The sequence below is a fragment of the Sus scrofa genome, chromosome 4 (genome assembly GCF_054392235.1).
Source record: "Sus scrofa isolate SSC_HxYL_T2T_F1_AM1 chromosome 4, Sscrofa_HxYL_maternal_Yorkshire_Landrace_v2.0, whole genome shotgun sequence".
Classification (NCBI taxonomy): Eukaryota; Metazoa; Chordata; class Mammalia; order Artiodactyla; family Suidae; genus Sus; species Sus scrofa.
Window position 1 is genome coordinate 11,254,310 of NC_139386.1, and position 14,687 is coordinate 11,268,996.

A 14,687-nucleotide genomic window follows, 5' to 3' on the forward strand; every position below is an offset into this window, starting at 1 on the left:
TGCAGACTCATTAGAGCTGATGCTATCACAGTGCTAAAAGGAAAACCTTATGTTCACCTCCGGGCTGCCAAGTGTCCAGCTGCCATCCGCATCAGCACTAGCAAAGAATGCTCTGAATTTGGGCTAGCGCAAACATAGCCAGAGCCAGGTTAGTCAATGAGCCTAATCATGATAATGCTAATAATAGCAAACCTTTATTGAGCCCTAACTGTGAGCCAGGACTGCTGAGAGCAGTCTGTGTGCATCGCCCCGTGTAATCCTCACTGCTCTAGTCATGAAGCTGTTAGGAGGACTGTTTTGCATGTAAGAAATGAGGCTCGGACAGGTGAAGTCATTTGTCTGTGATCACTGAGCTGGAGAGCAGTGGACCTGGATTTTGCACTCAGATCTGCTGAATGCTGTTGCCCAGAACCCTACTGTGTGACTTTTCTACCTCTGAAGTCCAGTCTCTCTGCAGGGTGCTTGGGATGTGACTCAGAGCCTATCATCCCACGTACTTTTGCTCTGGCCCTACCAGTTCAGACTCCACTCTCTGCACATTCTAAGATTCTTTCATTTTGCTCATTTCTTGTGCCTTTAAGGTACTTTTCCTTTCTCCTGGTAGACCGTGTCTATCATCCACATCATCCATTCATTCTCCGTGTAGATGTCACATCCTTTGTGAATCCTTTCTCAGCTCTCTCCTCCCAACTCTTGACCTCCCAAAGTGTTCCCTCAACCCCCAAGTTCATATTTTAGCCTAGAGGTCAGCAAACCAGGGCCAAATCTGGCCCGCTGACTGGTTTTGCCTTGCCCTGAGCTAAAAATAGTCTTTGTATTTAAAATAAATTTTTAAGAAATCTTTTCAGGGTCACACCCACGCATATGGAAGTTCCCAGGCCAGGGGTTGAATCCGAGCTGTAGCCACTGGCCTACGCCACAGCCAGAGCAATGCCAGATCTGAGCCATGTCTGCAGCCTACACCACAGCTCTTGGCACTACTGGATCCTTTACCCACTGAGCGAGGCCAGGGATCGAACCTGTGTCCTCATGGATACGCGTTGCCACTGAGCCACAATGGGAACTCCTAGTCTTTGTATTTTCAAATATTTGGAGGAAAAAAATCACAAGAAGGAGAATATATTGTGGCTCATGAAACGTAGATGGAGTACAAACTTCAGTGGACATAAAGTTTTATGGGTCTGTCGTCATACTCACTTTTGGACATTTTTTTTGATGGCTGCCTTCATCATACAATGGAAGAGTTGAGTTGTTGCCACAAAGACAGGGCCCGATGTCTACAATATTTGCTGTCTGGCTCTCTCCATAGAAACAGTTTGCGGACTCCTGCACTGGAGTCCTATCAAGTGGTGTGTCAAAACCGTGAGCACCCGTGTGTTACTGATTATTCTATGGCTTGTGCCCCGCACAGGGCCTTTCTCTTAGTAGACAATCATTTAACAAGCATATGAATAAAAGTTAAATGAACATGAAGGACAGATTCCACACCAAGAATCAGGATGCTTGGACTCCACTGTCATTTCTATCTCTGTTACCTGGCAGAACACTCAAAGTAGGGTAATTTGATAAACATTTTTTTTTTTTCCAAAAGAGGACAGTAATTCAGAGCTGGAAGCAGCAAACAGATTGCCATGTATTAACTGGAAGGGCCCAGAGCTGGGCGCAGTTTCAGGATTCCAGAAAGATAAAGTCACGTAGAGTTAGCCTCTTTGGAGGACCTGTAGCATCTGTAGAGAATCACTGCACCTGACAGCATCTTCTCAGGGAAGAAGCCAAGAAAAAGTGCCCTGATCTCATTCTCTTCCCTCTTCCTACCTTCTGCTCGCTCTCCCTGCGGGTGGAAACTATCCAGTCACTGGAGCCTTGTCAATGCCATGCATGGAGATTGACCCCTGGAAAAGCAGAGGATGGAGAAGATAGAAATCTGGAGGGACAAAGGGAAGAAGACATCCGACACAGGAGGTCTTTGGGACAAATCCCATCTGTTCCTCAGGCTTTAATTTCTTCATCTATGAAATGGACAAGTTGGATTATACTTATGATAATAACAACTAAAACCGCAGCAACACTGATAGAAGTTATTTGTTGAGCCCTTATCATGAGCCATATCTTCATTTGTCAAATAGTCTTCAGAATCAATATTATCCCCATTGGACAAACGAGAAAACTGAGGCCCAGAGAAGTGTGGGATGTTCCTTCACAGACTTGATAAATTGCCCTCTTTGAAAAATATACTTTCCTGAGGTCCCTCCATCATTTTTATTTACCATAACTCTAGTCCAGTTGCACTGTTTGGGGCAATAGCTGTTTGGGATTTCTGCTGTCTTTAAAATTAAGCTTGGTACTAACTCGTCAGCCTTGGGTTCCTTGATCAGCTCTTCTGGATTCACTTAGTTTACATAGCCGTCCTTGATCTCACATCATTTCCTGTGGACACCAATTCCAGCCAGGATCTCCCCTGAAAGATCAGAAGTTCCAAGAAAACATGCCCCCCCACCCCCCACCTCTGCCCCACTCCTATCCCCTAGGCCCTTTCTTGTTCTATCCTAGTAAGACTCAGATTCATTCCCTGGCCTGGGAAATCTATATGCCATGGGTGCAGCTACTAAGAAAACAAAAAATTGGCTCTGAAACTCTTGAAAGGTCCAAGGGGCTTGTCTTAGGCCAGCACATCAACGGGAGATGGAGGGAGACAGGAATGACTCCTTTGGTCAGTTTTAGGAAGAGGGATCCTAGAGGAGAGAATGGGAAGCCAAAGCTTTAATTAGGGAAGGGGAGCAGTCACAGGCCTTGAGGTCTATGGCAGAAAGGGGTTGAGCCCTGGACCTGGCACGGGGGGTGGGTGGGGTGGGCAGCCCTCAGGGCAGGGCTGATACCAGGACTGGAGCCCCTGGGCAGCTTTCTCCCCCTTTCATTAGGCCCCGATGTATAAGCCAGCAGGGAGATGTGTTAACTCTGTGCAGGGATTCCCAAGAAGCTTTCCCCCTTTCCCAGAAGGAGAAAGGACGAAGGGGACCCTGTTGGTGGCAAGAAAAGGAGGTGGTTGAAGTGCGTTCCATGATCCTTTGGCCTTTTAAACCTGAAGATGACGAGTTAAATAATTTTGATGCAGAGACCTTGCCCACCATTCTAACGAGCCCTAGGAGCTGGCACAGAAAGTGAATAATAATAAATTAATTCCCGAGAATTCCATTTTTTGTGCTCAATTATTAATGGTATTACAGTGTTATTAATGGTGTCAATTATTAACGGCATGAATAATTAAGAAATCACATCCATGCGATGATGTACAAGGGTTCCAGTGTTGAACAAATTGCCCAGGATAAATAAACAAACATACCAGGGCTCAGACCTACAACATTCATGTTTCTTGGAAAAACTTGGTACATCTGGCATCAGACTAATTATATTAATGAGATCTCTGTTTCCAGGGTTCCTGCCTCAGTCCTGTACTAGGCTATAACAAGAAAGGGCCTAGGAGATGGGGGTGGGGGGGCAGGTGCTCATTCTAGGGAGGAGCGGATACCCAGGTGAAGGGGAAGGTGAGCAGCCATCCTCCGTCGGTCAGTGCCCTCGGGGTCTGCTCAGGTGTGCCGAGCACTGCCTCAATCTGGTATCACAGCCTGCTCTGTTAGGATGACCAAGTCTTTGTTTCCTTTTTTTTTTTTTTTTTTTTTGGTCTTTTTAGGTCTGCATCCACAGCACATGGAAGTTTCCAGGCTAGGGGTCGAATCAGGGCTGCAGCTGCTGGCCTGCGCCACAGCCACAATAACTTGGGATCGGAGCCTTGTCTGTGTCCTACGCCACAGCTCACGGCGACCCTGGATCATTAAGCCACTGAGCAAGGCCACGGGATCCTCATGGATCCTAGCTGGGTTCCTTAACTGCTGAGCCACGAAGGGAACTCTCTCACTTGGTTTCTTGATATTGAAAGTCTGGCATCACAGGATAGGTCTCTGGGCTGGAGTCTGAGTGAGCCCATGGGCACATCCTTACAAGAAGAGACGTTTGCCTTCACTGTCCCAGAAGGCTGACCCTTTGTCATGTTTTGGGGGCATTGTCTGGAACAATGGAGCACAAGGAGTCCACTCTTCTTCCCCTCCCCCACACCAGCTGAGCTGCCTGTAGCTGCCCACTAAGCCCACTGGGATCTTCTGATAAGAAAATTAAGGTGATGTATTTTTCCAATGAATTTTCATCACACTCCATACTTTTCTAATGGTGCTCTCCACATCCTAGGATGTGTTATAGCTGTTGTGGGAATTTGTCTTTCTCTCTCTCCTGGACATGTGAGCCTCAAGCCCCATGCAGTGACTGGCACATTTGTGTGTGAAGAAATGAGCAAATGAATGGTACACTGCTACCTATGCTACCCTCTCTCGTATGCCTATTAAATTTAAGAGGGGTTAAACATACCTGAAAACCTTGTAACATCAAAAATCTAGGTTCTTTTCCCCCCTCCCCCTGAAATCCAAAGATGCCTTTTGCTTAACTTTTAGGTTTGTTTGTGCATTCATAGATATGTTAAATCATAGATGCAAAGTCATTTTAGGAATGATTCCTATGAGGGGTTAAACCTAGAAATACTGTGCCTCTGTCCAAACATAGTCTAATCCCGTTTTTGCTATAAGCTGGAATGCGTCAAAATCGCTATTCTAAATGGTACTGAGGTTTTTCTGACAAAGAGACATAACCAAATATTATCTCCAGCAGATGCTTTTGACTAACCTTCTCTTGGTGGATTGAATGGTTAGTTTTTTAGGATCTCTGAACAATCTTCCCTGTGCACACCAGAGTCTTTTTCTCTTGTGTCCTTGGAGGTATGTATAAATAGATTCCATCATGTGCTCGAGAATGCAAACTGTGGCTGTTTTTCCATCTCTCTGACCTTGTTTAACCCTCCTTCTGGATTTAGTCTTCCTGATTAACCAGAGAGGGAAAATTCAGAGTCTCACCTGGCTGCTTTGGTGAAGGGTACTGAACCCCTGTGATGGAACGCATCTCTTCCCTGATGAAACGTATCAACTATCAATTAGTTCATTCAGCTGACCAGGGATCCATCTGCATCAGATGATATTAAATGTTACAGGAAAAGGAAACACCTGGGACTCAGAGGCCCATGCATTTGAAACTCTTTGCCTTCCTGCCACTGAGGTTTGAAATTGAGGACTGCTCTAAATTAAGTTTAAAACTCAGCTCCAGCTAAAAGTGTTAGGTCTTCGATTAGCAGGTATCATCATCTGACGTATTAAATGTTGATTCATTTCTGTGTTTATTGTCTGTCTCCCTCCAATATAAGTTCTACATGGTTAGGGATTTTTGTGACGAGTACCTAGGACAGCAGTTTTTCGTTGTTGTTGAGGGAATGATGGATTTCTGAATGTTCAGACTCATAAAATCTCAGGTGGAAGGGATTCTCAAAGTCATCTGGTCTAACTTGCATTCTGTACCCTTTTAAACAGTCATCACCTTAAACGTATACCATTCCAAGCAAAGGGGCTCATTACCTCCCAGGATGGCAACCCAATTATTTGGGTTTGTGGTATAGAATTAATTTACTTACAGGGAACTTTTTCCAAAAAGTCACAACTGTTTTGTACTTGTTACAACGGAAGGAGACTTACAACTATACCCGCGTAGAGTTAGTACTTTTCGTAAAGTCAAATGCCACTCTTCACAAACATTTATTAAATCTCTTCTATACTCTAGGCTCTTTGCTTACAGTAATTCATGTACTAGGGCAATGAGGTAATCTCCAGTTTATCCACTTTCCAGATGAGCTAACTGAGCTTCAGGGAGGGTCTTAGAAAGCACTGGGCTGGGAGTTCCCGTCGTGGCGCAGTGGTTAATGAATCTGACTAGGAACCATGAGGTTGTGGGTTCGGTCCCTGCCCTTGCTCAGTGGGTTGAGGATCCGGCGTTGCCGTGAGCTGTGGTGTAGGTTGCAGACGTGGCTCGGATCCTGCGTTGCTGTGGCTCTGGTGTAGGCCGGTGGCTACAGCTCCGATTGGACCCCTAGCTGGGAACCTCCATATGCCGCGGGAGCAGCCCAAGAAATAGCAAAAAGACAAAAAAAAAAAAAAAAAAAAAAAAAGCGGTGGGCTAAAAAGTGTCAGAGAATTCGGTTCTGAAAGCAGGTCTTCTTAGTATTATTATGCCCATCGCTCAAATAATGCATCATACTGCAGAACACTTACATAGCTCACCAAATGCTGTAACAGGCTCATCTTTTTTTTTTTTCTTAATTTTAGAAAAAGCATATAGAAACTCCAGGGCCAGGGACTGAATCCAAGCCACAGCTGCGACCTGAGCCACAGTTGTGGCAATGCTGGATCCTTTAACCCACTGTATCAGGCTGGGGATTGAACCCACGCCTCCCTCTGCAGCAACTCAAGCCACAGCTGTCAGACTTCTACCCCATTGTGTCATGGTGGGAATTCCATCTATCTTAGTCAAGATTTATGGGCACCCCATAAGTAGGGGAGGCATTATTCACTCTGAAACTAGAGCTCGAGAGGCAATAAATAGCTTCAAACAAGTCTGCTGGAAACAGAGCTCATCATTTTTACACTAACACCATACCACTACACACACAAAAAAATTGATCCTCCTACTCCATCAAAAATATTGATATTTAGGAGGTCCTGTTGTGGTCAGCGGAAATGAATCTGACTAGTATCCATAAGGATGCGGGTTCGATCCCTGGCCTCGCTCGGTGGGTTATTAAGTGCATTGCTGTGGCTGTGGTGTAGGCTGGCGGCTACAGCTCCAATTCGACCCCTAGCCTGGGAACCTCTATATGCTGTGGGGACTGCCCTAAAAAGACCAAAACCAAAAAAAAATTATATTTATTCCAATCATTTAATAAACACATTCTTATTGTATTCTCATCATAAGCCATGGCTGGAACTGAAGGAGAAAATGTGAACAAAGCATAGACCCTGTGTGCTATGGGTTCATGGTCTTGGTGGAGAGAAAGGGGCATTCATGGAAAGGTTAGGAACAGCATGGAAGGAGGAGTTAGGTGTCAAGCTTGCTTTGGGAAACCAGGGTGGGTGTTTGATCCTGCTAGTTTTTGCATTTAGTTGTGAACACATCTTTCCTCCCTTGGAGATTGTTTATATTAGCAGGCAAGAATGGTGCCTGGGACATTTTGACATCCTTTTAGCAGATGGCAGAGAACACACACACACACACACACACACACACACTTCAGATGACCTGGAAAAGTTAAAGGCTGTCTCTAGAAGTCCATTGTGCAGATTTAAAGGGACAGCTGGAATAAAAAAGAAAGCTGCTTTCCATTCGTACCCTTTGGCATCCATTGTGATCAACCAAATTTGCTTGTATTGATGGATATAGTGCTTAGGGTGCCTACTGCCTCTATAAAAGCTCGCTGGACAAATGCTGAACGTTATTTTTGCCTTTTTTCCTAAAAGGGAAAATCCTCTTGGAATTTCCTTGGGTCAATGGAAATAGGTAGTGACGTGGTCTTTGGTAAAAGTGAAGCAGTGTAAAGTGAACTTTCAAAAGGGTGGGGTACTTCTAATCCAGGATACACAATTTTGAATCTTGCTTTGTTATTTAGGGTTATAACATGAACACTTCCTCATAGTCAAAAAAAAAGTGTAACTATTTCATGGCTGTATAATGATCCATTCAATGAAGGTGCTTCCCCAGTGATTTTGGGGGTGTTTTGCGTTGCTTCGGGTAATTTACATCTCACACTCGAGAATGATTGCATATGCAACCGTATAAGGCAGCTGGAGCAAGTGAAAGTTGAGTTCTAATTCTTTTTTTCATAAAGCATTGAATTAAGTGACTATCACTGTTCACCCAGGGGAATGGACCTGAAAATTAGATTTCCAAGAAACCTGGGCTTCTTTCAAACAATAGGCTGATTGTCCCACTGGAATTAACTTCTTCAGAATGATGTTCGGAAATAGGAGGAGGCTGTGTCTTGCTCAGAGCAGGGCTCTCAGCTTTCCAGTCAGCTCTGCTACAGCTCCCGTGAAGATATCAGAGATGCTGTGGGTTTCACAGCGAATAAATCCTTTGAATTATTTTGATCCAGGATAGATCGTGCATGTGACCTAAGAAAATACTTCCCCCAGGAGTCATCGGATATATCCTGCATCATTGAGCCCCAGGACCTGCATTGTTTCATTAGGGCTGTAGAGCAACCTGGACTAGTGAGTAAGAAAAACCTCATTGACTCATTAACCCATTTAGCAGATGAGGAAACTGAAGCCCAGACCTTTTCCAAACTCAATCTACTGTTATATAGTGGTGCCTGCGGCCCAGAACCGAGGCTTTCTTTATCCTAATCTCTCCATTCATATATGTATATACACATATATATTATGTATTATTCATATGTAATATAAAATATTGACGCTATTTGCAGTCATCTGCTATTTATGTATACAGATATAAAATCTTGACACTGTTTGTGGTCATCTGGGGTTGGAATGGTTTGCTTGGGTAATGAAGGCCCTGGAATATGATGTGGTCTGATTTCACTAGTATTGCATGTTCTACAATTCTTCAAATTCTTGAATTTCAAGCCAGAGCTGTGCATTTAGCAATTAGGGAAACTCAGTGAAGTAGAGGCTCCCTGAGGGAGAGAGCTTTATTCAAAGTGCTTTTCAGAATATACAGCCTTCCCTTCCCTTGATGAATAAATGCTGTGCTCCAAGCATTCCATCATTCAAACATGGAGCAAATGATCCTAAGGCACCAGCTGAAACTAGTAAGGAGGGGAAAACACTTGGAGGGATTTATAAGTCTTTGTATTTAAACTTCTTCGACCTCTTGTCTCAGAGAAAACATTCCCAAGACTCGATTTGACTCCTTTGCTGCCTGCTGTTTTATTTTCTGTTCGGGTTAGAGTTGCTAAGACATCCCGGCTGCCTCCGCTGGGAGAGGTAGCGGGTTATGGGAATCATCAGAAGCCGAGTTAGTTGGGGAATAGCTGCGGAGCTATTGCCTTCGTCCTGTGGGCACGAGCGCCGGATTCCGCCCTGTAATCCATTCCTTGTGTTGCGAGGCTGAGTCTGATTTGAGCGGTGGGTGTAACCAGAGACCTTTGCCCCCAGCTTCATTGCAAGCGGCTGTGGACAACGAGATCCACTGGAGGGCTGACGAGGGGTCCTCTTGGAATGAACGTAATCCAAAACCCATCACAGAGTTTTATTAGAACCAGGGACGGTGACACCACTCTTGGTCATGACTCCAAAGAAGCTAAAGAAAACCCACAGGCTTCGGGTAGTAATGCAAAGCTATTGCCAGAGCCAAAGGCTCATATCAAATTTTTTTTTTTTCCTCTCTGACTGAGGGCAGAAGAAAAATACTGGTATTGTTGAATTGGGGACACTTATTTTGGCTTTTTTTTTTTCCTTTTTCAACTCCTCTGGAAAATGTGATCATAAACTTCTCTAAAGTAGAGCATCTTCTGCTGGTTTAAATCTGACACACATCACCCAGTATAACTCAAGATGCTTATGAGCACACAGTAGAACTTGGTCTTAGCTTAACTTGCTTCATTTTTGGCAGTACCCACTTATTTTTTTGTAAGGAAGAAGACATTCCCTTAAGAATTAATGGAAAGAGCTGTAGCCTGAGAGTCAAGAGACATCGGTACAAACCTCGCTTTTCTCAGTTATCAGGATGCCACTCCAGGAAAAATTCTTAACTTCTCCAAGCCTTAGAGTTAGTGAATGTTGTCACAAAAAATCTTGTGGGTGGGGGACCATCATTTCCATTTTACAGATGAGAAAACAATGTTGCTGAGAGAAATTCCATACAAACACCAAAAATGGAGCTCATAGGGTACGGAGCTAGACTCTGAAACCTCATCACTAAACCTCAGTGGCAACGCTGAGTCCACTTGGCAGCGTTTTCCTCCCTAAACTCGGATGCGTTTCGTCTAGGTGGCACCATTCACAGGTCATCCTTCCGTCGGTTCCTCTCCAACCATGTGCCTTGTCAGAATTTGAACAGAATCAACACGAGCCTTTTGTTTTTTGAGTTTTACTGAAGTACAGTCGACTTACAAAGTTGTGATCATTTCTGCCGTACAACACGGTGGTTCAGCTACGCATGCACACACATGCATTCTCTTTCAGACTCCTTTCCTGTCTGGATCCTCATAGAACACTGGTAGAGTTCCCTGTGCCATGCAGCAGATTCCCATTGGCCAGTCATTCCATCTTCCTCAGTGTGCAGAGGCCAGTCCCAACCCCCCAGTCCATCCCTCCCTACCCCCACCTGTCCCCTTTGGTAACCATAAGTTTGTCAAAGTCAGTGGTTCTGCTTCTGTTCTGCAAATAAATTCATTTGTATCCTTTTTTTTTTTTTTTAAGATTCCACATACAAGTGATAACATATGATGCTTGTGGTTCACTGTCTGACTACCTTCACTCAGTATGATAATCTCGAGGTCCATCCATGATGCTGCAAATGGCATTATTTCATTGGTTTTTTGTGGCCGAATAATTCTCCATATATGTACCACATCTTTATCCATTCCTCAGTTGATGGACATATAGGTTGCTTCCTTATCTTGGCTATTGTAAATAGTGTTGCAGTGAACACTGGGGTACATGTATCTTTTCAAATTGTGGTTTTCTCCGGAGAGATGCCAGGAAAGGGATGGCTGGATCACATGGTGGTTCTATTTTTACTTTTTTTTTTTTTTTGTGGAAACGTGGAACCTCCATACTTTCTTCCATAACAGTTATACCAATTTACCTTCCCACCAACAACATGAACCTTTTCTTGACAGAAAGACAACCTGATCTGATTCTGAACCCCAGTTCGCTTTCGACTTATGTTCTTGTAGTTTTTGACCTGATCTGGCATCACATGCTCTCTGTGAACCATGGATGGAGGAATTATTTGCTGTTCAGCATATGAGAGCGCTCATAATCCTTTCTCCAGAAACGTGTGACTTTTTGGCCCATCCCAAATAACCTGCCAGAATCATCCTATGTATGATACTGTAATACAGTTTTTACTTTATCAAAAACATTTTCACTTTTATGTTCAAGTCAACTAGATTTCGAACTCAAAGAGGTCAGATGCTTGGTTTTCTTAAGTGTGTTGGTTGAGTTTAATCAGGAACATGAATTGATTCTATGGCTTTTTTTTTTCTCCCAAATCCGAGCAAATAAATATTCACATGGGATACCTACAGACAAAGCCACTTAAACAGATTCATATTCACACTTAAAAATGTTTAATGAGCTCCTCCCCCATACAAGCCGCTCTACTAGACAGGGAACCATCCACATTCGGTCTCTGCCCTCATGAAGCTTTCTGGCCAGCTGGGAAGATGTGTTTGTGCAAATAAGGACAAGGGCACTGGGGGGTAATGAAGTGTGGTGTGTTCTCTGTGGGCATGTCTTTAATCAGTGTGGCAGAGATTGCTGCAAAGACCTTCTGAGGAGTGTAGCATTTAAGCCGAAATGTAAAGGATGGTCAGAAATTAATTAGGTAAACTGGGGGTGGGGAGAAAGATCATTCGAAGCAGAAGTAGCCAGTGTGATGGGATAATCCATGGCAGCTTTATGAAGACAAAAGATAAAAGTTATATCATGGATTGTGATATGAGGCTGAAGGGATGGTTCAAGAATTTGGACCTACCGAAGGTTAATGAAAGTCACTTGAAAGTTTGGAGTGACTGTATCAGATCTGAGCTTAAAAGAACATCAGCAATTCCATGAGAAGAATGCATTTGAAGGGGGAGAAGAATGGATTTGAAAAGACTAGTAAGGATGCAGCTATAACAGAGCCACGTATGCTGGTGGCCTTGACAAGGATGCGAAGGGAACAGCAAAAGAGGGTAGAAAGAAGTGGATGGATTTGAGAAATATTTAGGGAGTAGAATTTATCAGTTGTTGATAATTTATTCTGTGTGAGATGATAGAAAAAAAAAAGATTCAGGATTCAGTTGCAGGTTTCTGATTTTAACAGCTGTTGGCTAATGGGGAAACACATATTATCCGTATGGACAACTAGGGTGGGATGGTCATAAGAAGTATACTATTTATGGAGCATTTACTACGAACCAGAGACTTTTCTGAGTGTTTTATATACGTCTACTCGTGTAATTTTTTTCATGGCTCTAAAGTATATGCATTTATGAATAATTCATATATTTAACTCATGGTCCTATAGCTGGTACATGGTAGGACTGGTACTTTAACACAAATGGTCTGATCCCAGAAGCCTTGATGTCACTCATTACTCTATTTGAGGGTCCACGTGGGAAGGTTGAATAGACAGTGCAATGTACCGTTCTGAAGCTCAGAAGCCAAGGCGGAGCAAGAGATAAATTAGGGAGCCTTTGCAGTAGTCATGATAGGATCTAATATCTCAAAGGTTTTCACACAATACATGTTTATTTTTGCTCACGCAGAACCCAGTATGCATGTTCCAGTCTGAAAGTTCTCATAGGCTGTTCCCCTCTAAGTGTTGACTCCAAGATCTAGGCTTCTTCCAACCCATGGCGTCACCACTCCACAGGGGTCCTTAACCACTTCTTGGAGTCCTTGGCTGGTTTCTGTGTGTTCAACTAGCTGATGAATTAAGAGAGAGAGAGGAGGATTTCTCAGGATGTGTTGAGGGGCCAGGTCCAGAAGTTGTGTGCACGATTTCTATCAAAACGATCGTGGCCAAAGCATTCATGGGGCCACAACTAGCCACGTATGTTTAGCTGTGTGCTCAGAGGAGAATGAAGAGATTTTTCACAAATACATAGATGGTGATTGAACCAAAAGGGGTGAATAGACTCACCTAGTGAATGACTGTAGAATTAGAGAGATGGCCTGTGTCAGGTATCTGACAAGTGATAATGATGATGATTAATAATAACTAAAACTTTCAGAGCACTTTACTGTGTTCCAAGCACATTTACATATGTTAATTCATGCACTCCTTGCAAAAGCCCTTTTATGTAATTCCATTATATATATGTGTGTATATATATGTACATACCTATATATAACACATATACACATACACACAAAGCTGCAAAGATAGTAAATAACTCTCTCAAGGTCACAGAGCTTATAAGTGACAGAACAAGCATTTGAATGCAGGCAATCTGCCTCCAGAGTCTGTGAGTTTAACCTATGTCATATGCTACATAATTACTCTCTTCAAATACTTGAAAAATGTCACATTAATATGTAAGTATCTTTGCTATGGATTCCCAAGGGATAGGACTTGAACTAACAAATGGAATTTAAATGATGATAGATTTCAGGCACAAAGCAGCTAGCTCTTTCTAACAGGGCTGTCTGAAAGGAAAGAAGCTGCGCCCTGAGATAGTGAGCTCAGTGGAGGTACCCAAGCATGAGAGGAACAAACCCTTGGCGAGGAAATTGCAGAGAGGTCTCAAGCATCCACTGAGTGCTTGGGAGAGATAACATTTATGTTATATTCTTCTCCCACCGACGAAAGCTATGAACATTTATAAGTGTGGATTGGCCAGTTTTCTCCCTGTGCGTATATAACCCTGGAACCCATCTAAGTTCTGCATTAACCACGTACAATAAATGTAATGCCTGGATCTTCCAAGTATTGGATGGATCTCTGAAAGTAGGAGGAGAAAGGAAAGAACCCATAAAAGAAGGATCAGCCCCTGCCTTTAAAGTTCTTACAATTTACTTAGACAAAGCACACATAGATGTATCAGCCTTGGGAACCACCGGAGAGCAATTGATTTAGACCCTAGACTGGAAGGGACTGAGGAGGGACCGAGAAGTTTGGCTCAGGTGTATTATGTCTCTGCTCCAAAGGCCTTTGCACTTGTCACTGTCAAGTTAGTTCTACAACTTTACCGTGTATCAGCACCCCTTGAAGAGCTTGCAAAACCAGCCTCAGGCTGCCTGATTCAGTACGTTTGGGTTGGGGCCCGAGGATTTGCATTTCTCGCAAGTTCTAAGGTGATGCTGATGCTGGTCAAAGTCTCACACGCTGGGACTCACGGCTCTAATGCAAGCCTTCCTGCTCCAAACCATAATCCTCTATTTCTGTGTCTCACTCGCCTTCGCAGTGTGCCCTCCTGAAACGGGACCATCTTGTTTGTATTTCCAGGGTCTGACCCACTGTTTGTCTCTCAATAAACTTGTGTTGAGTAAATAATTGGCAAGAAATATGTGGCTTCCTAGACATACAAAGAAGGAAAGAAACCCTAAGAGTCAGCTGGGTGGGGATTGAATCCTATGGCCTCTCCTACAGATTTGGAACCGTGACTCATGCAGCGAGGTGTCTGAACTGAGCAGCAGCGCTCTCCACACACAAACAGCTCCATTTCCTAATTGCACAGGGCAGTCCTCAAGAGAGCCTCAGAATCGTTTCTTCCCACCTCTTTCTGGTCATGTATCTTCCGTTGCCCTCAAGCTACTTCATGGAAGCAAAACAGTCTTTCTTATACACAGAGAGCCGTGTTCCCCCTCCTGAAGCCCATTCCCTTTGGACCGGCTTTGGCTGAACTTTGCAGTCTTCACGGAAGAGGGAACCCTTTCCCACTGTTCTCCAAGAGAGCAGCCCCTTTGAAGTCACAGCTGGCTTGACTAAACTCATTTCCTCTACCCACAATGTGCTTCTGATGCAATGTTGGCTGACGCGGCCTCTTGCCGGCTCCCGCTATTGAACCAGACCCAAGTGCAATGTTGAAT

The 14,687-nt window shown here is 43.8% G+C and overlaps 1 protein-coding gene across 3 annotated transcripts in view; it reads left to right on the top strand.

Moving 5' to 3' along the window:
• The window catches only part of LOC102167986 (uncharacterized), a 573,390-nt gene that overhangs the window by 449,757 nt on the left and 108,946 nt on the right, over window positions 1-14,687 (top strand). The window lies entirely within an intron of this gene.